Source organism: Bos taurus, chromosome 1 (genome assembly GCF_002263795.3).
Source record: "Bos taurus isolate L1 Dominette 01449 registration number 42190680 breed Hereford chromosome 1, ARS-UCD2.0, whole genome shotgun sequence".
Classification (NCBI taxonomy): domain Eukaryota; kingdom Metazoa; phylum Chordata; class Mammalia; order Artiodactyla; family Bovidae; genus Bos; species Bos taurus.
Genome location: NC_037328.1, coordinates 136,304,064 through 136,322,451, shown reverse-complemented (window position 1 = coordinate 136,322,451; position 18,388 = coordinate 136,304,064). Strand labels below are relative to the sequence as shown.

General features: G+C 40.3%; 1 protein-coding gene across 6 annotated transcripts in view; it reads left to right on the top strand.

The window, feature by feature from the left end:
* Nucleotides 1–18,388, top strand: part of TMEM108 (transmembrane protein 108) — a 387,669-nt gene that overhangs the window by 96,480 nt on the left and 272,801 nt on the right.

Genomic DNA, 18,388 nt, shown 5'->3' with positions numbered 1-18,388 from the left:
TTTAGGATTTAAATAACTCAACTGGAATTCTATCACTTCCACTACCTTTGTAGTGATGCTTCCTAAGACCTGCTTGACTTTGGATTCCATGATTTCTGGCTCTAGGTGAGTGATCACACCATCGTGGTTATCTGGGTCATTAAGATCATTTTTGTATAGTTCTTCTGTGTATTCTTGCCACCTCTTCTTAATATCTTCTGCTTCTGTTAGGTCCATACCATTTCTGTCCTTATTGTACCCATCTTTGCATGAAGTGTTCCCTTGCTATCTCTAACTTTCCTGAAGAGGTCTCTAGTCTTTCCCATGCTATTGTTTTCCTCTATTTCTTTCCATTGATCACTTAGGAGGGCTTTCTTATCTCCCCTTGCTGTCTTTGGAACTCTTTATTCACATGGGTTTATCTCTCCTTTTCTCCTTTGCCTTTCGCTTCTCTTCTTTTCTCAGCTATTTATAAGGACCCCTCAAACAACCATTTGCAAAAAGGCAAATGGTTGTTTTGCCTTTTTGCATTTCTTTTTCTTGGGGATGATTTTGATCACCACCTCTTATACACTGTCACAAACCTCTGTCCATAGTTCTTCAGGCACTCTGTCTATCAGATCTAATTCCTTGAATCTATTTCTTACTTCCATTGGTAGTCATAAGGGATTTGATTTAGGTCATACCTTAATTGCCTAGTGGTTTCCCTACTTTCTTCAATTTAAGTCTGAATTTGGCAATAAGGAGTTCATGATCTGAGCCACAGTCAACTTCCAGTCTTGTTTTTGCTGACTGTATAGAACTTTTTCCTCTTTGGATGCAAAGCATATAATCAATCTGATTTTGGTATTGACCATCTGGTGATGTTCATGTGTAGAGTCATCTTTTGTGTTGTTGGAAAGGGTGTTTGCTATGACCAGAGCATTCTCTTGGCAAAACTCTGTTAGCTTTTGCCCTGCTTCATTTTGTACTCAAGGCCAAACTTGCCTTTCATTCCAGGTATCTCTTGACTTCCTGCTTTTGCATTTCAGTCCCCTGTGATAAAAAGGACATCTTTTTGTTGTTGTTCTAGAAAGTCTTGTAGATCTTCATAGAACCATTAAACTTCAGCTTCTTTGACATTAGTGGTTGGGGAATAGTCTTGGATTACAGTGATATTGAATGGGTTGCCTTGGAAACAAACAGAGATCATTCTGTTGTTTTTGAGACTGCACCCAAGAACTGCATTTTGGACTCTTTTTTTTAACTATGAACGCTACTCCATTTCTTCTAAGGGATTCTTGTCCACAGTAGTAGATATAATGGTCATCTGAATTAAATTCGCCCATTCTGGTCCATTTTAGTTCACTGATTCCTAGAATTTCGATGTTCACTCTTGCCATCTCCTTTTGACCACTTCTGATTCACCTTGATTCATAGACCTAACACTCCAGGTTCCTATGCAGTATTGTTCATTACAGCATCGGACTTGACTTTCACCGCCAGATATATCCACAACTGGGTGTTGTTTCCAGTTTGGCTCAGCCTCTTATTTCCTTCTGAAACTGTTTCTCTACTCTTCTCCAGTAGGATGTTGGGCACCTACCAACCTAGGGAGTTCATCTTTCAGTGTCATATCTTTTCGCCTTTTTGTACTGTTCATGGGGTTCTCAAGGCAAGAATACTGAAATGGTTTGCCATTCCCCTCTCCAGTGGACCATATATTGTCAGAACTGTCCACTATGACCTGTCCGTCTTGGGTGGCCCTATATTGCATGGCGCATAGTTTCATTGAGCTACACAAGGCTGTGATCCATGTGATCAGTTTGGTTAGTTTTCTGTGATTGTGGTTTTCATTCTGTCTGGCCTCTGATAGATGAGGATAAGAGGCTTGTGGAAGTTTTTTGGTGGGAGTGACTGGCTGTGTATTCAACTGGTTTTTGGTCTGCTCTAGTGGGCTGGGCCATTTTCAGTAAATCTTTAATCCAATTTTCTTCTGATGTGTCAGACTATGTTCCCTCCCTGTAGTTTGGCCTGAGACCAAACTATGGTAGGAGTAATGGCAGTAATGGCAACCTCCTTCAAAGGACTTATGCCAGCATGCCATGGCTCCCAGGACTGTTGTAGTCAGTGCCCTTAACCCCACAGCAGGCCACTATGGACCCATGCCTCCACTGGAGACTCCTAGACACTCACAGGCAAGTCTGGCTCAGTCTCTTGTGGGGTCACTGCTCCTTTCTCCTGGACCTTGTGCCTACAAGGTTTGTTTTGTCCTACAAGAATCTGTTTTTCTGGGGGAGCTCAGTCCCTTGCCAGATCTCCAGCTTGGGAAATCTTTTGTGGGCCCTAGAACTTTTGCAACAGTGCAAGAACTTCTTTGATATAATTGTTCTCTGTTTTGTGAGTCGTCTGCTTGGTGGCTCTATGGTGGCACTTAATGGCGGCCTCCTCCAATGAACTTATACTATTTACCACGTTTCCTAGATCTGCTGGAATCAGAGCTCAAGTTCCCGTGGTAGGTCACTGCTGACCCGTGCCTCTGCAGGAGACATTCAGACACTCAAAGGCAGGTCTGATTCAGTCTCTTCTGAGGGTCACTGCTCTTTTCCCTGAGTTCTTGTGTGCACAAGATTTCGTTTGCACCCTCTGAGTATCTCTGGCGGATCTGAGGTTTGATTCTAAACACAGTTTCACCCCTTGTACTGTCTTGTTGGGGTTTATCCTTTGTCCTTGGATGCAGGGTATCTTTTTTTGGTGGGATCCAACATTCTTCTGTCTCTGGTTGTTCAGGAGCTAGTTGCGATCTTAATATTGCTGGAGAAGATGAGTGCATGTCTTTCTACTCCACCATCTTGGAGATAATTTATAAGCATTTATGTTAAATTTTATGTTTGCAAAATACATTTTAGTTGCCTCTCAAATGAGAGACCTACAAGCCTAAGCCACTCCTGCCCCTATTTGATATCTCAGCTTTAGTAAGAAGGGCTCCCCAGGTGGCACTAGTAGTAAAGAACCTGCCTGCCAATGCAGGAGACATAAGAGATGGGGTTCAATCCCTGGGTCGAAAACATCCCCTGGAAAAGGGTATGGCATCCCACTCCAGTATTTTTGCCTGGAGAATCCCATGGACAGAGGAGCCTGGTTGGCTCCTCCATGGGATCTCAAAGAGCTGGACATGACTCAAGAGACTTAGCACAGATGCAAACTTTAGAACAATAGGTAATTTTCTTTGGACATTGCCCCCAAACCATGTTTTTCACTAGCAGAAGAACACATGAAGATACAACTGCTTAACATCTGAAAAGTGGCCGTTCCAGAACATAATAAGTCCCTTGTGAAATCACAGTGAGGCTGAGGGCTATGAATCCTTCCCCACCCAGGATTCTGTTTCCTCTGGATATAACAGATCGATGCTAGGGGTTGTCAGTTTACCATAGGGATGTGCAAAAAAAAAAGTGTTGTTACGTTCTAGGCAGTGTGGTGTGGGGCCATTGCCGCAGACCAAGAGTGAGAGGATTGGACTTGACAGTGGAATCTATCATTTCTAACAGTGTGGCCTTGATTGCATCAGTAACCTCTCCTACTTGTAAAATGAAGACATCTGCCTTTCTTGTCTCACCAGTGGTTGTATCAGATGAGTAACATGGATCATTCTTTGCAGCTTCTGGAGTGCTTTGGACATGTACTAACTCATTCACCAAAGTCTGATCATTCTGCACAGGCTGCAAAACATGTTTGCACATGTGTCTTTCCTGAGTCTAGGCTGTCAGGCTCCTTAGGCTCCTCAGTTTGCACAAGCTGACAGAGTGTATCCAAGAATACCAGATAGGGGAGGAAAGGAAAATAACAGAGAAAAGAAGAGGAAAAGGGTAGGTACTCCCCTCCACCTACTCTCCTGCTCCATTCAGCACACTGATTTAATTCAGTTCTTTCCTGCTTTGTATGCATGGACAGAGCCTCTTGTGATAATGTGCATGAACAGAGGAGTCGTTTTTTAAAAATAACTTGAGATGTAGTTGGCTGCAGCCATCTGACAGAGCTCTGGATCTCTCTCCAGCAATGTCATCCATTTGTAGCCCATTGATTCATGGTCTTTAATAATTTTTTTGAGGCAAATCTGAAGTTTACTTTATCTATGAATAAGGGACCCACCAAGCAAATGAAAGTGTAAACAAGTTTGCTAGGAAACATACTAACCTGCTTAAGGGAAAGGGCTGTTTTCAAATGCCTTACTTGCATCTATTTGTATCCTAACTACATACTGATTATGAGTGATTCTAGTCATTAAAGTAGTCCTATGAGGATTTCTACTTGGCAGTATTTTATTAGCATTTAATTTGAATTACTCTAATAAAACTCCTCTTCTTTAAAACTCATCCGTAATTCAATATTGTCACCCAGATCTTCCTCCAACAGGATGAATTTGTTGTAAGGTATTATTGTAATTAATTACATGCTTCTAAATCCCTTGGAAACTGTCTGGTACAATTATATCCTTTGAATAAGACTTTCAGTTTCCTTTGGTTTCCTTAGATATTAATGCAAATGTCTTGACACTTAAATGGCATTGCTGAAGTTTGGGTACCGAGAAGAGTGTCCTGTAGAAGCCAATTAGAGAGATTGATAATTATTTATGTCCTCTATGACTAAACTCTAGTCCAAATAGGAGGCCAGCTTCTTCCTGTGAAAAGTTGGTTAGATTTCTGTAATTACATACACAAACCTTTATTCATAAAACAGCTTCTGCATTGTGCCTTACCTATAGTGAACATTGAATAAATACTTAATGAATGAAGGTATAAGAATACATACATCTTTGGGACTTTGCTTTTTCTTTCATATAGACTGTCTTAATGTTGACCAGCCTATATTATGATAGACACTCTGTAAGAGGATTGTGTTGAAAGCACTACCTGTTCATCCCATCCCCCCTTTTGCCCATCTTTCAAATATTTGGGGGGAACCTATTGTGGAACCACATTAAAAAGCAGACACATTACTTTGCTGAGGTTCGTATAGTACTTTACTAAAGGTTCATATAGTCAAAGCTATGGTTTTTCCAGTAGTCATGTATGGATGTGAGAGTTGGACCATAAAGAAGTCTGAACGCTAAAGAATTCATGCTTTTGAACTGTGGTGTTGGAAAAGACTCTTGAGAGTCCCTTGAACTGCAAGGAGATCAAACCAGTCATTCCTAAAGGAAATCAATCCTGAATATTCATTAGAAGGACTGATGCTGAAACTGAAGCTCCAATAGTTTGGCCATCTGATGTGAAGAGCCAACTTATTAGAAAAGACCCTGTTGCTGGAAAAGATTGAAGACAGAAGAAGAAGGGATTACAAAAGATGAGATGGTTGGATGGAATCCCTGATTCAGTGGACATGAATTTCAGCAAGTTCTGGGAGATGGTGAAGGACAAGGAAGCCTGGCATGCTGCAGTCCATGGGGTCACCAAGAGTCGGACACAGCTGAGCAACTGAACAATAACAAGAACTTTGGAGCCAGTCAGGCACAGAGAAGAGACAGACTCTCTGCCCCCATGCATGTCATATTTAGTGTACAAACTGTTTAACCTTTAGTAGAGAGATTTGCCTTTCATTGTAGTCAGAGCTGCTGTGTGCTTGGTCCAAGTCCAATCTCAGCCATCCTTCTGTGGTTATTGCTTTGAGCCTAACTGCACCACTGGTTACAAGGCAGATGCTATGAGCAACGGCTTATTCCTTCTTAATATATCCCAATTTTTCACTTTATGCTATGATTATGTAACCTCTAGGGACTCTCCAGTACTAGGGATCCACAGTTCTAAATAAATAAAGTAGTTTTGTACTAAAGATTATAGCTAATGTTTTTGAGCATTTACTCTGTCTATGCCAGACACTCTTTTAAGAACATCTCATATGTTCTCTCATTTAATTCTCAGAGTATCTATGGAGTGTTATTTTCATTTTACAGATAAGGAAACTTGAGTCATGCAGGAACACATTTGTATTTGACAGTTTCACACAAAGGAACCCTTGCTCTTGCTAACAGTAAGACCATTTGGCATCTTGCCCAATTTTTTCAGCTTGTTTCCACCTCACTTGATCTGTTACAGCTGTCCCCATTTATTTACATGGGAGAGTGAGGCATATGAGACTGTCTCTGAAGTTGGCTTAAAACTCAGCATTCAGAAAACGAAGATCATGGCATCTGGTCCCATCACTTCATGGGAAATAGATGTGGAAACAGTGGAAACAATGTCAGACTTTATTTTTGGGGGGCTCCAAAATCACTGCAGATGGTGACTGCAGCCATGAAATTAAAAGATGCTTATTCCTTGGAAGAAAAGTTATGACCAACCTAGATAGCATATTGAAAAGCAGAGACATTACTTTGCCAACAAAGGTCCATCTAGTCAAGGCTATGGTTTTTCCAGTGGTCATGTATGGATGCAAGAGTTGGAGTGTGAAGAAAGCTGAGCGCCGAAGTATTGATGCTTTTGAACTGTGGTGTTGGAGAAGACTCTTGAGAGTCCCTTGGACTGCAAGGAGATCCAACCAGTCTATTCTGAAGGAGATCAGCCCTGGGATTTCTTTGGAAGGAATGATGCTAAAGCTGAAAGTCCAGTACTTTGGCCACCTCATTCGAAGAGTTGACTCATTGGAAAAGACTCTGATGCTGGGAGGGATTGGGGGCAGGAGGAGAAGGGGACGCCAGAGGATGAGATGGCTGGATGGCATCACTGACTCAATGGATGTGAGTCTGAGTGAACTCCGGGAGTTGGGGCTGGACAGGGAGGCCTGGCGTGCTGCGATTCATGGGGTCGCAAAGAGTCGCACATGACTGAGCGACTGAACTGAACTGAACTGCTTTCTGTGGTTCTACAGGTCCAGGACTGTCGTACTTAACCAGGTCTTCTGAATCCTGGGTCAAGACACGTCCTCCTCCTTTCTGCTCATCTGACCAGAGCCCTACTGAAGACCTCTCACTTGTCATGGGAGATTTGGATTCTTGATGACTTTAAGCAGTTATTGGGATAGCATTATAATGTAATGCGTTTCATATCCCCTGCATTTAGTTGAGGCGCTAGTACCAACTCCCAGCTTTTTTTCCTGCTCCTTTGTTGAATTAACATCTGGAACCTACCTTTAACAGTTCTAGAATGAAAGTGAAAAAGTGAAGTCGCTCAGTCATGTCCGACTTTTTGCAACCCCTGACTGTAGCCTATCAGACTCCTCCGTCCATGGGGTTTTCCAGGCAAGAGTGTTGGAGTGGATTGCCATTTCCTTCTCCAGGGGATCTTCCCAACCCAGGAATCAAACCCGGGTCTCCGGCATTGCAGGCAAGTGTTTTACCATCTGAGCCACCAGGGAAGCCCAATAAAAAACCAGTTCTATGCCCAGAAAATCAGTACTACTTGGGAAATAAATCACATTACTCTAGCTGAAAGGAAAAAACTCCCACAAATTTATCTGTCATTTTGATTTTGATCCATTCTTTCACTATTGTAGTACATTTTCAGGGTCTCAGAGAATCTGCTCTTTCCGTGAAAGTGCTTGTTGAAGCATTTTCTTTAACATATGATCAAAATGGAGAGAGCCCTTCTTTTGACAGGAAACTTCACTTCTTGTTACTGAAAACTGTCACAACAGTCATTATGTCTGGCTTTCAGAGACTTCCTGGAGTTAGGAGAACAATAGACAGTTAAAATGGCAGTGTCAAGAACATTCTAGGGTTTTAATAATGAGTACCACAGGAAATTTTTCTCTTGAGTTTGTAAGAAAAAGGTAGGAATATTTGGGAGACTGGCATAGTGCGAAAATGAACTTTAATGCTATATTTTCTTAATGAAGTATTCTTTCTAGCCTTTGGAAGTTGAAGATATTAATTTTATGCCATGGTCTTCATTTTCTTGTTACTGATGTGAAAGTGACTAAGGGAAATTTCTCTTCAGCTGTCCCTCTCTGCATTTTAAGTACTCTCCCCATTTTAAGTACTCTTCCCGAAAAGATGCATTTGCAGCTTTTTGACTTTTTATTTGATGAAACATCATTTAGAGTTCTTAGATCCAGTTTATTGGCTCTTAATTTTTATGTATATTCAGGGCTTCTGAGGCTTATGATTTCTGATTTAGTAGCAGTACTTATTTATCTGCTTCTTCCACCTTCTCTAAGTTGAAAAAAATAATAACAAAAGACTCAAGTATTAGGAAGAGATGTTTATTTGGGGGGGGGGGGCGGTTCTCAGATGGTGCTAGTAGTAAAATAATCTGCCTGCTGATACAGGAGATGGGAGAAATGCAGGTTCAATACCTGGGTGGGGAAGATTCCATGGAGTAGGAAATGGCAACCCACTCCAGTATTCTTGCCTGAAAAATTCCATGGACAGAGGAGCCTGCTGCACTATAGTCCATGAGGTACCAAAGAGTCAGACATGACTGAGCTCACGCGTGTGCACACACACACCACACACACATGCTTTTTTGTGTGTGCACTGCAATGTGTTTTTCCAATTTTTTACCTTAATTTACATAGCTCTAATATGATTTCTTAATTTCTAATAGTTTTGATATATTTACCATGTTCAGCATGTTGAAAGTACAGAGTTTGTGAACAATTTATATGAACTGCTGATTCCACTTCTGCAGTTTCTCACTTACCACAATAGCTGTGGATGGTTTAAGAGACTCCTGTATTAGTTACAAGGTATGCTTAAATGGTAAAAATAAGCTGCAGGCTTTATTTAAAAAAAAAAAACTAAATGATGGAAACTATATGAAAGCAATAACAAATTATTAACATTTTTAAAGTGTAAGTAAGGCTTACTTTGTTTTAAAATTGATCAAAATTTTAAAAAAACTATAAAGAGAATAAGTCTTCCTGTTCTCTGATTCTAAAGTGTTATTTAAAGGTAACTAGGTTAAAGTGGTGACTGCAGCCATGAAATTAAAAGATGCTTACTCCTTGGAAGGAAAGTTATGACCAACCTAGATAGCATATTGAAAAGCAGAGACATTACTTTGCCAACAAAGGTCCATCTAGTCAAGGCTATGGTTTTTCCAGTGGTCATGTATGGATGTGAGAATTGGACTGTGAAGAAAGCTGAGCACCGAAGAATTGATGCTTTTGAACTGTGGTGTTGGAGAAGACTCTTGAGAGTCCCTTGGACTGCAAGGAGATCCAACCAGTCCATCCTAAAGGAGATCAGCCCTGGGATTTCTTTGGAAGGAATGATGCTAAAGCTGAAAGTCCAGTACTTTGGCCACCTCATGCGAAGAGTTGACTCATTGGAAGAGATCCTGATGCTGGGAGGGATTGGGGGCAGGAGGAGAAGGGGACAACAGAGGATGAGATGGTTGGATGGCATTACTGACTTGATGGACATGAGTTTGAGTGAACTCCGGGAGTTGGTGATGGACAGGGAGGCCTGGTGTGCTGCAATTCATGGGGTCGCAAAGAGTCAGACACGACTGAGTGAACTGAACTGAGGTTAAAGTTTCTGTAGAACCTTCCAGAAATGATCTAATGTTCTACACACACATACTCACACCCACATCCATGCATAAATATACATAAGTACATTGTTGTTGCTTAGTCGATAAGTCATGCCTAACTCTTTGTGACCCATGGACTGTAGCCTGCGAGGCTCCTCTGTCTGTGGGATTTCCCAGGCAAGAATACTAGAGTGGATTTCCATTTCCTTCTCCAGAGGATCTTCCTGACCCAGGAATTGAATCCATATCTCCTGCATTGGCAGGTGGATTACTGCCGAGCCACCAGGAAACCTACGTATATACATATACATACACATCTGTACTTATATATGTACATATATAGATATCAGTTCAGTTCAGTCGCTCAGTCGTGTGCGACTCTTTTCGACCCCATGAATCGCAGCACGCCAGGCCTCCCTGTCCATCACCAACTCCCGGAGTTCACTCAGACTCACATCCACATGCACATAACACACATATGTACTTACCTATGGGTTCTACTGTGCAATACGTTTTTCTTAATATTGTATCTTAGAAATCTGCCCATATCAATACATATATTCTACCTTACTTTATTGGCTATATAGTAGTGGTGGCATGTCATAATTTAAATTACCTTCTATTTATTAACATTTGGGTTATTTCTAGATTTATCCTGTCACAAACAATGCTGCAATAAATATCCTTGGATGTACCTTTTCACCTTTCTTTTTTTGGTGAAAGTGAAGTGAAAGTCACTCAGTTGTTTCTGACTCTTTGCAACCCTATGGACTATATAGGCCATGAGTTCTCCAGGCCAGAACTGGAGTGGATAGCCTTTCCCTTCACCAGGGGATCTTCCCAGCCCAGCGATCGAACCCAGGTCTCTCACATTGCAGGCAGATTCTTTACCAGCTGAGCCACAAGGAAAGCCAAAGCAGGGGAATTAACTAGTGAAGGTGTGTGCATTTTTAGATAATGCCAAATTGTCCTCCAGAATGACTGTATCAGTTCCAGCAACAGTGTTTATATGTTTATATGTGTTACAGTATATACAGTATATGTTTCACTTCAGTATATACTCATTGAGTACTTATTATGTGTCTTCTCTGAAATGGGATCTCAGGATCAAAAACCGTCCTTGTCAAGTCATGAAAGTGAATATAAAGAAAGCATTTCCAGGATCGACTTCTAGTTCTATTCCTAGCCTAAATTGACAACTTCCCCTACATCCCCCTTCCTGCATCAGTGGCTTGCTTTCCTTGTGGGGGAAAAAAAAGTAGCTTTTTTTTCCCCTCTAGTACCTCCCTTGATAATCCTGTCAGTTGCTTTTAGGAGCTAGGATGCACTGTTGGCCTCTCTTTGGAAAGGGAAGCATGGAATTCTATCAGCAGAACAGCACAAAGGCAGGAGAAACACAGTTTATTTATTATTGAAACTCCTTCACCTCTGTGGGTTCTCAGAGAAAGTATTTCACTTTAGGGCACTAAAATTATGTTAAAGACACTGAGGGCTTCTTCAGAATTCATTGAGGGGGGAAATGTGGATAGTAGCATTAGTCATTTGGGACCACGTTGGTTTCTGATACCAAAATTACCTAAATGAGTAAAATACAATCTGTAAGTTAAAATATCTGGTTGCTACTATGGCTGATTCATGTTGATGTTTGGCAAAAACCAACGCAATACTGTAAAGCAATTATCCCTCAATTAAAAATAAGTTAAAATATCTGGTTGCTAGTCTGTTTAGTAAATGAATAAATAGGAGGGTCCTTAGTACACAACATTGTTGATGGATAAACCTGGTTTTCTAAATGGAAGCATATGTACTGATAATTCAACTCTTATAGCTGAGGATGAACAAGATCTCTGGTTCTCTAAGAACTGAAATTTCCCTGGAGGAAGCTCAGAATGAACACTGTAGAGCTGCCCAGTCTTGGGCCATTACCTTGAGCCTGTGGGCATTATTTTATCCTGGGGTAAAAGGAGGCTACAATTTGCCCAACAGCTATGTGTGCTCCAGGCCACTACCAAGGGAGGCTGACTCGGCAGCTGCTGTTCCACAGCCAACCCACCAGCCTCTGAGTGTGTTCTAAAAGATAAAGAGAAAAAAGTAAGCCCCTTAGAGAGGCTGGAACAGGCTAGTAGTTGCTAGGCAAGTTATTCATGGGTCCTTGCCAAATGTCTGCAATGCAAATAGGAAACTTTCTGGGAAGAGGAGTGAGATGGTGGCGCATGTTGGTTGCCATAGGAATGTTTCTCTGATTGGAACAAGACCACAAAGTAGAGACAGCAAGACGGCTGTATCTATGGTTCTTTCTGCTTGGGCATGGGAGCCCAGGGTGGGCCATGGAGCAGAGGTAAGCCATGGGGAGGAAGGGGCTAAACCCAAGAAACGTTCTGTGAGGCTAAGTGTGTGGAAAAGGCAGAAGGATGCTGCATCCTGTGAAGGGAAGAAGGGCCTCAGCAGATGAGTCCCTAGATGCCCTGTGAAACTAATGGTTTCTGAAGCTAAAAACAGGCAGGAGAATTAAGAACAGTTTAACTCTGGGAAATTACATGATGAACCCCTATCCTGTTCTGAAGGTCTGAGACTTGGAGAAGCTACCATCTAGAATTAAGTAAGGGAAAATTCTGATTTGACTCTGGAAAAAACCCAGGTTTAAATTAGATGTAGATTTAAAATAGTGAGATTTAGTTGGAAGATATATTTAATTTGAAGTTATTTTTTAAGTAAATATTATGCTAGATTATATCTTTATTTTAATTCATAAAACAAAGGTAGTGATAAAGATTTGTTAATTAATTATGCTGCTATATTAAGTTCTCTTTTTATAGAGGGGGAAGCACAATCGACCAAATTGTGTGTTACTGATGTCAAACCTTAAAAAGACCCTCTAAGATGGGCTTACTGCTCTATTAATAAGCACCTTACATATCTGGTGGCAGCTTCTGGAATGACAGCTCAGGGTCCAAGCAGAAATAAGCAGCTTTTAGCTTTTTCAAGTGTTGAACCTTTGTGCTATTTAACTTCTCTGTCATTGATCAATTATCAGCTCTTAAAATGGAAGTGAGAGCTAATCCTTGCCTTTCTGGAATGTTGTGAGCATGGATGCTGCTGTCATTGAATACAATTTCTGGAGATAGTAGAAGATCCTGAGGCACCTATGATGATAATGACAGGCTTAGTTTGTCATAAGGATTTAGGTCAAAGATTTTGTGTTTCAGGTTTTTTTCTTTAACTTAAAGGAAACTTTGTTTAGCTGATAGTTTTACTTATACATATGAAGTATTTATATGTATATATAATTATTATTATCATTTGTGCCATAGATTTGATTTGTGTTCAGAGGGTATTTAAAATAGTCTCATTAGGGTGTATATGTGTGTGTATTAAAAAAAGTTGCTTCTTTTTTAACATATTTATTTATTTCCTTACTTGGCTGTGTCGGGTCCTAGGTGCTGCATGCAGGATCTTTCTTTGTGGTGCACAGGCTCTCTAGTTGTGACCCACAACCCCTCTTCCATGGGTAGAGGGGACAATGAGGCTTCTTGACCCAGTCAGTCTAGAAGTCTGGAGCAAGGGGCTGAGGAGGAACATTTTCTAATTCAAATTAACGTAAATAAAACTATGACCTTAATTAGGAAACACATTGAAATGTGGACATTTGAATCTTCCACTGAAACAGAAACTAGAGCCAAATGTGAAGTATGAAACAATAAGAAAGACAAAGGAGGGCCTATAAGCAGGAAACACACTGACGTAAGTGTGTAAGCAGCCACGCTGTCGCCTCTGCTCCAGAGAATATGCTCAGCAGTTGCGGCATACAGTGGAAGTGCTTCTTTTTGTGTGGTTTCTTCTTGGGTCATGTAAAGAAGACTAATGGAACATGATATTTATTATCAAGTATTTGAATTATAGTGATGCATAAATACAAAGGATGGCATAAGACCCAGATTAGAGGTTACTGTATTCTGTTTCAGAATTCACTCCTTCATCAGTGTTTTGGTCTGCACCTTTAGCATTGTTTTTACTTTAATTGATCAGATAATGGTTGATTGACAAATTAATCTGAGGTAAATTTGTAAACCAAATGTCAAATTTTAATTTACCGGAAGAGTATAATTAGAAAAACAATCTTTGGACTCTTCAGATGGTATAATCTTTCTCTAGTTTGATCTTGACAAAGAAACTAAAATGTATATTGGTTATAATGTTTTTTAAAAAGTGATATTCTTATCCAGACCTACTAGAATTTAAGCAACACTATCTAATAAAAATATAATGTGCACCTCAAATGTGCACTTTCTATGTAATTTTAAATCTTTTAGTAGCCACTTAAGAGTAAAAGGAAACAGGTAAAATTAGAATACCATTTTTACAGTAATTAATATAATTATTAATGAGATATTTTACATTTTTTCATATTAAATCTTGAAATCCAGTGTACATTTTTCACTTGTAGCTGATCTAAATTTGGACAGTACGTTTTCACAGAAAACACATGATCTGTATTTAGATTAAAATTTACAGTTGAAACGGTAGATTCACATACCCAAGTCATTCCACAGTGCATATCAACTTTGCAATAATTGAATCAGTATCTATTTCTAAATTTAAAGTTAAATAAAATTTAAAATAAAATTCAGTTCCTCTGTCTCACTAGCCACGTTTCAGGCACTCAGTAGCGACACTTGGCTGGTAGTGGCTGCCATGTTGGACAGCATAGACAGGCCTGCTTTTCTCCAGCTTCTGTTCTTCACTCCCACATACCTCAGTTGTGAGTCCTATCTGAGAACTCTAATGGAGAAAGGACCTCACTTTGTAAGCAGGGAACTACAGACAAAGAGTTTACATTTTTAAAAGAGATTTCCATTTAAACTATTAGAACCTGCCTGGCAAGGTTATCTGTTTGGTTGACTATACTGTCCCCACCTTGCTCCCAGACATACCCTCAACAGGTAAAACCATGCCAGTGTACCTCCCTCGGGCTTCTCCGGTCAGCCTCCGCACTGGCCCGGTGCCTTTACATCAGTGTGTTTCCTGCTTATAGGCCCTCCTTTGTCTTTCTTACTGTTTCATTCTTCACATTTGGCTCTAGTTTCTGTTTTAGTGGAGGATTCAAATGTTCACCTTTTAGCATGGTTCTTAATTAAGGTCACAGTGTTTGATTTATATTAATTTGAATTAGAAAATCTTCCTTCTCAGCCCCTTGCTTCAGACTTCTAGAGTGACTGGACCAAGAAGCCTCACAGTCCCTTCTACCCATGGAAATATTTTTCTTTGGGCAAATCAGGGTTCTTCACTATGGTCACCTGTGATTAGACCTGTTAACCTTTAAGAACCTCTCTTTTTTCCCTAGGCAGGAGGAATTAAGAAATACGTAGGTAGGTAGGTAGGTTATGATTTGGAAGATAACCGCCGCCTCCGCCCCCTTAGCCTTGCTATAGATTTTTGCTTTGCATTTTGCTTGGGTCTGAACCTTGTTTGGCATATAGCATGATCACCAAGAGGTTATAGAGCACAGAGTTCATCAGTTCCTATTGGATACTTGCCACTTTCAAGGGACATCATCAATTACAGTGTTGAAATTCACTCTGTGCATTCTGGGACATATAAGGTAAAAAGTACTTCCAGAGCCTTTCCAGGTCTACGGAATAATGTGTTATCCAAGACAGTATACAAGTCCTCCCTTGGTAAGAAAACTAGCTCAGAAATTCAGTCTATTGAGTCATTTTGAACTAATTTGAGTAGGAATGCACATTGTGTGCCTTCCTCATTACCATCAGAATCAAATAATTTTTAAATAGGACTTTGTGGAATGATTATCAATGACAGAAGGAAAACCTTGTATGCTAATTCCTAGTCCATGAGCTGTGAAGGGTGTGATATCAGGAAAGCCATTGGCTTGCTTTGGGCCTCACTTCTCACCTGTCAAATGTTAGACCAGGTGGTCTTGAGGCCCATTTCAACCATCACATGTTTTGACCATCTTGACTGATCCCTCAGCTTCCCAGATAACCAGAGGCCTGTGAAGTCACTTCCTGAGAACATGTAGCAAGTGGGAGGCAGGTCTCTGGTTCTCAGTCATGTGCTTTGTCCACCCCAGAAGCTTCATCAGGCTCTTAGAGGCTGAGCATGAACCAGATGAAGATATTCAAAAGAATGGCTGGTTCTATCTATCTGCATGGAGAAGGCAATGGCACCCCACTCCAGTTCTCTTGCCTGGAAAATCCCATGGATGGAGGAGCCTGATAGGTTGCAGTCCATGGGGTCGCCAAGAGTCGGACACGACTGAGCGACTTCACTTTCACTTTTCACTTTCATGCTTTGGAGAAGGAAATGGCAACCCACTCCAGTATTCTTGCCTGGAGAATCCCAGGGATGGGGGAGCCTGTTGGGCTGCCGTCTATGGGGTCGCACAGAGTTGGACACGACTGAAGCGACTTAGCAGCAGCAGCAGCATCTATCCGCATAACATCATTCATTTTGTCTGCTGATATTTTGAGGTTGCTGGCCAAAACCTCTAAAACCTCCAGGTTGCCTGTTTTCTGCTACCTTCAGTAATTCAGCTCAGGCATCTCTATGGCATAAAGTCCACCAGTGACCTCTAAACAAAAAATATATATCAGTTCTTTGTTGCTGAAGAGATATGATGACAAAGGAAAAAGCAGCAGCTGGAATGCAGTTAACTTTGCTCAAATATTTACCATTTAAACAACTATAACAAAGCAAAGCAGAATAGAAGACCCCAGTACAGTACTGCTGTTGAAGTTCCCAGAGTGGGCTGGCGGCCTGCTTCAAGTGTTGAGGCGGTGCTCACAGATAGGAGGCTGAGCCTGACTTTCTCAGGAGGGCAGCTTTTTGCCAGCAAACGCAGGAGCCTTTGTACTCCTGTCATTCAGTTGTTTAAAAAGACAGAGGTGTCAAGGAAAGGAAGCTTATTAATTGCCTATTAGGTGTACAAGGCATACTAAGTATTTTTTATGTATTGGCTCATTTAATTCTATAACCACTCTACAAGATAGATAGGTATTATTTCCATTTTACAAATCAATATAAGTACTCAGGAAAGTAATATAGCTTGGTTAGGGTCACAAAGTAAGTGAGAAGGGATTTTATTTGGCTCTGAAATCTAATTATTTTCCACTAATTTCAGTAATATCCAATAGTAGTGATTTCAGTTTGGTTCCACTGAGTTTGAGGAGGATGCCTGATGCCAAATCTGAAGATGCCAACATAAATGGACCAGAATGAAAGGGAAATACGTAAATAGAGTAATTCATTTATAAGCAGAGGTTGTTAAACTGCATCTCAGAGATCCTTTGAAGATATAACAAGCAAAAATATTAATTAAGTTTTTAAAATAATAGGATTATAAAGATACTCACTGATAGGATCATTGATCAGTGGCAAAAAGTTTAATCCTAAATCAAATTTAACCTTCAGAGGTGGTGCTTGCTGCTTTTGGGGTGAAATATCGTGCTATCATTTTGGTTTTTAAGAAACTGTGTTGTTTGGGTTGGTGGTTCCTTTGGGGACATGAGAGGATGACATTTACATTCAATGTCCTTCCCACAGATATGAATGACAACAGTTATCTAATGCTGCACAATAAAGTTAGTATCTTAAAGCAACAGCCATGTTTATTTTGCCCACACATCTGCAGTTTGGGCAGGGTTCAACGGGGATCATTCATCTCTGCTCACTCAGCATCAGCTGGGTTGGCCTGAAGGCTTTAATCATCTGAGCTCACTCACTCATATGTCTGAAGCCTGGTCTGGAAAGACTGGAATAGCTGGGCTCCTCTGGCATCTCTCTTTCTTGGTGGCCTCTCCAGCATGAATTGCTGCAGGGTAGCCAGACTTCTGTGCTAGCTCAGTGCTCTTAAAGAAGTGACTCAAAATTCATTTTGATATTTGGCAAAACTAATACAATTATGTAAAGTTAAAAAAAAAAAAGAAATGATTTTACAAACAACAAGAAAAAAAAAGATAAAGTCAGGCTGTAACCTTATCTTTTATGACCCACCCTAGGGAATCACACAGCATCCCTACAGTGCATTCTGTTCATTGAAGCAGTTACAAAAGCCGCTCAGGTTCAGTGGGAATGGAAATAGATTCCCTCTCTTGATAGGGAAGTGGAAAGTTTCTGGAAGAGCATGTGGAACTGGAAATATTACAGTGGCCATTTTTGGAAAATACAGTCTGCTGTACAGATAAGCCAGGATATGGGTTATATGCTGATGCCTAAGCCAGATATATCTCCGGGCATTTCTTGCCCATCCAAGGGAGCATATTGGTATGCAAATGAAATATAATTTATTTCCCTATAATTTAACCTGCCATAATTTACACTCTTCAAAAAAGTAAATCATCTGCAAAATTTTGGCACTTTGTCTACCATTAGAAACAAATCACTTGTAAAACATGAGTGGATTAGGCTAATGAGATAGCTAGTATGCTCTTCCTGAATTTTCCATCATTGTTGAGCCCATGCCTGTTTAATGTTCTTGAATTGTCGTCATATTTCTGCTTTTCTACATTGTGTGCAGAAATAAACAGCTGAATATTTATGTAAACATTTTGCATAGAAACCTTTCCGCTTAAAACTAAAAAGTGAAGAAGACCGTTACACTTAAAATTGAATGTTTCTGGTAGGGGTTCATTCTAGTGTTTTAAAACATCTGCTGCCTCCTCTTTTGAAGATGAAATGATTATTCAAGACACATTTCTTAAAGTTTACAAAATTAGTATCTTCTTTCAAGTGCTACTTGTAAAATGTAGGAATCCTGGGGCGTGGCACACAACAGACTTAGGTACATTTTGCATTAATTGGGCTTAGTTTGTTCTAGACCTTTTTTAAAACAGTAAAATATTCCATCCATATTAAATATAAAATTTATAGGTACAGTTTAAAGAAAAATATGAATACTTGTGTATACACCCTGCAAGTTAGAAAGTAGACTGTTACCTACC